The sequence below is a fragment of the Triticum dicoccoides genome, chromosome 4B, assembly GCF_002162155.2.
Source record: "Triticum dicoccoides isolate Atlit2015 ecotype Zavitan chromosome 4B, WEW_v2.0, whole genome shotgun sequence".
Lineage (NCBI taxonomy): Eukaryota > Viridiplantae > Streptophyta > Magnoliopsida > Poales > Poaceae > Triticum > Triticum dicoccoides.
Window position 1 is genome coordinate 558,185,291 of NC_041387.1, and position 7,709 is coordinate 558,192,999.

Here is a 7,709-nt window from a genome sequence, read left to right on the forward strand (position 1 = left end):
TGGCTACGTCGCCATCCTCCCGCTCCCGGATCGGGTGGTCGTCGCTGGCTCCTCCGGTCGTCGCCTCGAATTCAGGCGGAGGCGGCGGGGTGTTGAGGGGCACCACGAGCAGCGGCTCTTGGTGCGTACAACCTCCACAAGCCGCTCCTTCTCCACGGATTGGGCTTCGGCCTGCGCCAACGCTCTCTCAGCGGACGCGGCGGCCTTGTCCGCCTACTCCTTGGCCAGGCGGTCGGCCTCTTCCTCCCGCGCCTCCCGCGCATTCCAGTCTGTCGCCTCCCGGAGGTCGGCGGCCGGGTCGATCCGCCGGTTGGTCCAAGAGGTCGCTGCCGACCTAAGGACTGAGGCGGCGCCTGACTTCTCATGGGTTAGCGAGGCCCTGAAATAAGAAGACAAGTTAGAAGGGCTCTCACGCCAGATTGACAAGAGGCCAAGAAGTAAGGGAAAGACACTTACGCCGACACCATAACGGGCACCTTCGGCTGCCTCTGATACTGGGCCACCTTGGCCGCGGCTTCCTTCCGCCTAGTCGCCGCGGCCGGGTTCTTGGGCTTCTTCGGGGCGCTGCCAAATAGGGCAGCGCCCTGCTTCCGCTTATGCTTGCTGCCGCGGGCGGGCGGCCCGGAGGAGGGGCCAGCGCCGGTAGTGGCAGAGCTCCAGGCGGGGCGCGGTTCGTCTTCATCTTCGTCGTCATCAGGCCAAGTCCCCACGCTGCCGCCTTCCTCGGAGCCGCCTGCTCCACCGCCGCTGTCTACTCTGCCGCCGCTGCCTGATGCATCGTCCGCCAGGGCGGCCGCCCCCAAGTCGGGGTCGTCCAAGTCGCTTGCCGCCCTGTCCGGCTGGAGGTTATCGCCCAGCCCCAGGAGGGCGGCCGTTGTCGCGGACATGTAAATCTGCAGCCAAGAAAAAGTTGCATCACGATGAGAAACAGAGCTGAAGAAAACAGATCACAGGACAAAATAAAGAAACTTACAGCAGGCGGCGGACTGTGGCGGGAGTACGACCGCTTCCCGTACCGCCACTCTTCCTCTGATACCTTGAGGTCGGAGATCTCGTTTACCATCCGTGCAACTTCGATGGGCGGCATCCCTTTCGTGCACAACCGGCACGGATCGCGGTGTCCGCTCATCCAGAATATCAGATGAGGGAGGCTCTGGAGTGGGAGGACCCGGTGCTCGACGAAGGCGACGAGGAGGTTGGAGGCCACGAGGCCTTCCGACTCCTGGAGTACTCAGAGTCGGCCGATGGCAGCCGCCGCGTCCGTCGACACCTGCTTCGGTTTGTACCCCTAGGTGGGCCGAGCCCCGGTGGGGGGCCGGCCTCGTAGGCCGGCAGGTTGAGGAAGTCGGCAGCCGGATCTACGTTCTCAACATAGAAGTAGGACTGCTGCCACATCTTCACCGACTGCGCCAGCTTGATGACGGGAAAGGCATTCCGCTTCGCCAGTCGGTGCACAGCGACGAAGCCCCCGCACTCGGCCGTCGTCTCCCTGGTGGAGGTGCCGAGCTTCCCATAAAAGAGCACTCCCCACAGCTCAATTGTGGGGAGGATGCCGATGTAGCCCTCGCACGCCATGACAAAGGCGGAGAGTAGAGTCATGGCGTTGGGCGTGAGGTGGTGAGGCTGAAGATGGTAGAAGTCGAGGAAGGAGCGGAAGAAGCTGCTCACCGGGAGGCCGAAGCCCTGGAGGAAGTGCGAGCGGAAGACGACCCACTCGTCTCCCCGCGTCACCGGCGAGATTTCTGTCTCCAGCGGCACCCGCGCCTTGACGAAGGCCGCGCTGGGCATCCGGCGTGTCTCACGGAGGAAGGAGATATGATCTTCGATCACGGTCGATCCGTCCCAGTCGCCGCCCCTCTCGCGCGCCATGGCTTTCATCTGACTGCGTGGGGAGGAGAAGGGCATCGGCGGCGGACAATAGCGGCAGCACTATGGCAGCATACAACAGCAGCAACAGCGAGTGCTTTGCCGCACCTCTCCCATCTCCCTACTTATAGCCCTCGGGCTACGAAGCCGAGGGGGCGGGACGTGGGTCGTGGGATTAACTGCGCCCACGACCCCACGACCCCCATTTACCGCATACATTCAGCATGCCGTAAATGGCCGTGGGAATGGCAACCGTCCCCGTCGGCGCAGCGGATCCGCCCGGTTGCCGAGGCACGGTAGTGGCGGGCCCGGCCCAGTGTCACGTCCCGTCGAGGGCGTGGGGTGGCAGGCTGACCAGGCTGACGTGCGCCGTGTGGCGCGTCTGTGGCGGGTGGCGGCCCGAGAAGCTTAGCAGGCACGCTACCTGTTTCCCGCCTCGAAGTTCAAAACCAACCACGCAAGCTCCGCCTGGGCCAGGCCGGCCTAGGCAGTCGGCTGGCTGCATGGCGGACCGACGTCTTCCCAGAGCCCGGTGAGGAGGGGAAGCCGCTGAGACTTCGCTGCCCCTCGACAGCAACGCCTCGCCGGCTTCGGGGACTACTGTCGGAGTAATGGGCCACGGGTAGGCTCACCCAAGTCCCTGGATTTATCAAGACTTTGGGCTAGCTCTGCCTAGCTGGACCCCGAGCAAAAGCTCATCCCTCAGGGAGCCGGCTCGCTCAACGGCCGGCTACCAGAGGGCGGCTGACCCAAGCCTATGACGCTTCAAGTGACCGACTCCTGTTGGCCGGCCTCCAGGGAGGGTGGCATCAGGCAGGCGGCTACCTCACGACTCCGGTGCGGCCGAGCCCCCATCGAGAGTACAAGACAGAGCATGGCTACAGTAAAGCACGTCGCCTCCCACGCTCGGGACAGGCGTGGCTACAGTGCTCTGTACAGGCGGAGATCTTCGCACGACGGGGCACGGTGCCATGTCTCCCCTGACGTCGCTCCGAGCAGACGGAGTCCTGTTCCCCACGACGGCCTGTCGGTATGGCCTGTCGGTGGCGGGCCCTATCGGGCAGCGACCCCGTAGAAGACGGCGGAAGATCAACCATGCGGATTCGGGAGGGGCCGGCCTCCAGCAGGCGGCCGTCCCTTGCCCCGAGGCAAGCATGCCATTAAGCTGACAAGACCAGGTGTGGCTACAGTGGCCTCCCGCCAGGCGGCGGGGCTGTAGCCACACTAAGATGACCAAGCCCCCATCATCAACGGCACGGCTACAGTAAGCAGCCACCAACCAGTCGGCGGGGCCCACCAGGTGGCGGGCCCCAACTGTCGGCGGAGAAGCTAGAGGCTGGAGACACTGACAGCCGGGCCCAGCACCCGGACGGATTACCATTGTACCCCTGGGGGTAGGCCTATATAAACCCCCCAGGCCACCCATGCAAAGGGTTCCAACCCTGATAGAACTAGCCAGTTACCTAGGGCAGGGAAGAGCTAGCCTCGCCTTCTCCTACCTCTAGACACATGTCACGCCCAATATGCGACCCTATCCAAAAGGATCTCGAAGGTCCTACCAAGGATAGACCCGCATATTGAAACGCTTTTGCAAGGTGGATATCATTACATCAACATTACATAATAGATGGGGATACATACATAAGGCATACAATGCCACACGAATACAACATCACAATACATAAGAGCATCATCCGACTACGGATGAAACACAAATAGGAACTCAAACAACAACCACCCTGCTAGCCCAGGCTGCCGACCTGGAACCTATCCCCTGATTGAAGAAGAAGAAGAAGAACTCAACGCAAGAAAGCATCGCTCTCGCGTCATGATCATCGCATAACCTGTACCTGTAACTGTTGTTGTAGTTATCTGTGAGCCACGAGGACTCAGCAATCCCATTACCATGGGTATCAAGACTAGCAAAGCTTAAAGGGGAAGGAAGGGGTAAAGTGGTGAGGCTGCAGCAGCGACTAAGCATATATGGTGGCTAACATACGCAAATAAGAGCGAGAAGAGAACAAGCGGAACGGCCGTGAAGCTAGCAATGATCAAGAAGTGATCCTGAACTCCTACTTACGTCAAACATAACCCAGAAATCGTGTTCACTTCCCGGACTCCGCCGAAAAGAGACTATCATAGCTACACACGCGGTTGATGCGTTTTAATTCGGATCTGGTGTCAAGTTATATACAACTGGACATTAACAAATTCCCATCTGCCTATAACCGCAGGCACGGCTTTCGAAAGATTATACCCTACAGGGGTGTCTCAACTTAGCCCATGATAAGCTCTCGCGATCAACGAAGGATATACCTTCTCCCAGGAAGACCCGATCAAACTCGGAATCCCGGTTTACAAGACATTTCGACAATGGTAAAACAAGACCAGCAAAGCCCCCCGCTGTGCCGACAAATCCCGATAGGAGCTGCACATATCTCGTTCTCAGGGCACACCGGATGAGCCAGACGTCGGGTTGGCATAGACCCTGGTTGCCCAGGGGGCGCCGGACATCGCTCGGTTTGGACCAACACTTAGACAAGCATTGGCCCAGGGGGGCTAAAATAAAGATGACCCTCGGGTTGGCCGACCCAAGGGAAAGGTAGGTGGTGGTGAGGCAAATGGTAAAACCAAGGTTGGGCCTTGCTGGAGGAGTTTTATTCAAAGCGAACTCAAAATCACCCAACCACATAAGGAACGCAAAATCCGGGAACATAACACCAGTATGACGGAAACTAGGGCGGCAAGAGTGGAACAAAACACCAGGCATAAGGCCGGGCCTTCCACCCTTTACCAAGTATATAGATGCATTAATTAAATAAGAGATATTGTGATATCCCAACATAAACCTGTCCACCGTGGAGCAAACTTCGACTTCACCTGCAACTAGCAACACTATAAGAGGGCTGAGCAAAGCGGTAACATAGCAAAACAATGGTTTGCTAGGAAGGGTGTCAAAGGTTAGAGGCTGACATGGCAATTTGGAATTGCTTGAAGAACAAGTGATAGGAACCGCAGCATAGCGATAGAACGAAGCAACTAGCATAGCAATGATAGTAGTGAGATCCAAGGTAGCGGTCATCTTGCCTGAAATCCCGCTAGGAAGAAAAACGAGTCCATGAAGAAGATGAGCGGACGTGGTCGAACGAATCCTCACAACTCCAGAACGAAACTGAAGGCAACCCGGAAAGAAGCAAACAACATGGTAAACGCACAAGCATAATCATGGCATGATGCACAATCAAGTATGATGCATGTCCGGTTTAAAGAGCATGGCATGGCAAAGTGAAACAAACAATGCTACAAGTTAAGTGGAGCTCAATATGCAACGAGTTGCATATTGACAAAACACCATAAGCAATTATTTAGTTCTCTCTCGGTTAGGTACACAACAATATTAAATGTTGTTAAACATGGCAAGAGGTGAAACATAATAAAACTACCTATCTAAGCAAGTTTAATGAGGCCGGAACAACAAAACAACAATTCCGAAAAATCCCCATGTGCATATTTTAGATTCGGTACTGTTCTTCCCTAAACCATATTTTATTGTTGTTAAACAGGAAAATAAAGTGGACCATGTTATTCTAGGCATTTTCCCACCCCATTTACATATAAAGTTTATTTAAAAAGGAGCTACGGTTATTTAGTTATGAAATAAAACATTTTAACATGGCATTTATGCAAATTAACACAAACAGCATTTTAAACATTTTTAACATGGATAAAAGTGGCATGTTATGAAACTAGATGAAATTCTAAGCACTTTACATATATAAAACATTTTAATATGATGCACGGTTCATGAGTTATTAAATGCATGAATATGGAGGGGTTTTCTGCAAAACTGATATCTCAGGATAAATGCTAAAATTGCTGGACAGGAAAAAAAACAACAATGGGCCGAATCTGGAGGGCGGACTGGGCTGCTCACCATGGGCTCTTGGCCCGGCTAGAGAGGAGGAGGCCCAAGCGGTGCAGATCTAGGTCTTGGGAAGGCGCTGGGCAGCTGGGCTACGAGCGAAGCAGAGGAGGCCTCGCGCGGGTCACAGGATGCAAGGGTGCGGTCAACGGAGCTAGGTCGAGCTCTGGTCGTCCTCATGCTTGAAGCAGAGGATGCAGGGGGCGACGGCCACGGCCAGACTTGGCGGCAGGGACGGCGAGGCAAGGCGGCGGAGGCAGGGCTTGCCGGCGGAGCTTGGCGCGACAGCAGCGACCGGATCGAGGCGGAGGGAGTCAGATCCGGAACGAAGTAGGCGACGCGAACCGCTGGAGAGACGCTGTCCATGGCGGTTGCTGCAGCTCCTGCAGAAACTCGCGAAAGAGAGAGGTGAGGCACGGGGATGAGAAAGGAGAACCAGGAGGGGGCGCGACGAGGCGACCTGGCTGGAGCTCGTCGGCGGCTGGATCCGGTGGCTCAGGCAGGGAGGAGGGGCGCTGCGGGATAGGAGCTGGCTGCGGGAGGCATCGACTTGGAGCTCCATGGGGAACGCCATGGCGCAGAGCAAGGCGCAGGGCTCGCACGGCGTGGAGGAGGCACTCGGGAGGGATCGAGCGGGAGGATCGGGCAGGCAGGTGGTTGCGCTTGCGGGCGGCGCTAAAAGCGAGGAGCGACGCGGCTGTGGGTTGGTTCGATTTGGAACACGAGGAAAAGGGGCTAGGTGGATCGGGATGGATCCCGAGAGAACAGTGACGGCGGCGGACACGGAAGGATGGGACATGATCCCTAGAAATTAGGGTTGTCCACTATTTATAGCAAATGGGTTTTTAGCTAGGGGCTAATCGGACCCTCCGATCAAAATCGAACGGTCGAGAAAAAAAAGCTAGGGAGTCCAAATAAAACAATGAAGATATTTTACGGATGTAAGGGGATGATTCGAATCCAACGGAGATGACTGAGCGGGTCAGGTTCGGGGTAGGTTTCGGACACGCGCAAGAGGGGGTCGATGGTTGTGCAGAGAGGTTAGGTGGTCAGACAAGAGGGACTCGAGAAGCCCGGTTGGTCTCGAAACGGTCCACGAAGGCAACGGGGTTTGATGAGCTCAGAAAAGAGAGAGAAGAGAGTGGTCCGGTTGATCTGAGAGAAGGTCAGCCGAGACACGGAAGAAGCGGCAACTACGAGCAGATGCAAGTTTTATGAAAACGATGTCGATGCAATGCGAATGATGACATGAGACGAGATGCATAACAAGAACAAAATGCAAAACAACAGACAAAAACCCAACCACGGAGGAAATAACATATCGCATCTCCGGAAAAGGCAAGAGTTGGAGTTACGAATATGGAAAGTTGTATCCGTGGCGTTACAACACTCCACCACTACGAGAGGATCTCGTCCCGAGATCTAGGATGGCACCGGAGGGAAAAGGAATAGGAAGATAAGAGGTAAAACTAAGTTGCTTCTTCGACAAACGAGTGAAACCAAAGAACCTTGAGAGGTTGAGAAGTTGAAACAAAGAACACAACGGAGTTGAACACAATTGAGAGCACCGCGGTAGAACAAATAAAAATAAGGAACACCATGTGAACCTTGGAGGTTGAAAGACATAAGAAAAGGGTTACAATGGACAAGAAGTACATGCAAGCACTCCGGTTGAAACGAGATGTACAAGGAATGACAAAGATCAATTAAGACGTCACTCTGGTTGGAATTGGGAGGAATAGAATATGAACTTGGCAAAATGAAAGCACTTGGATGAGACTCCGGTTAAATGAGGAATGATAGACACAACACTCCGGTTAAATGGATAAGCAAGGAAAAGTACATGATCTTGACAAAACAAGATGATTAGTGAAGAGAGCAACATCACAATGCCTCCGGAACAAAAGAATAGAAGCAAGAT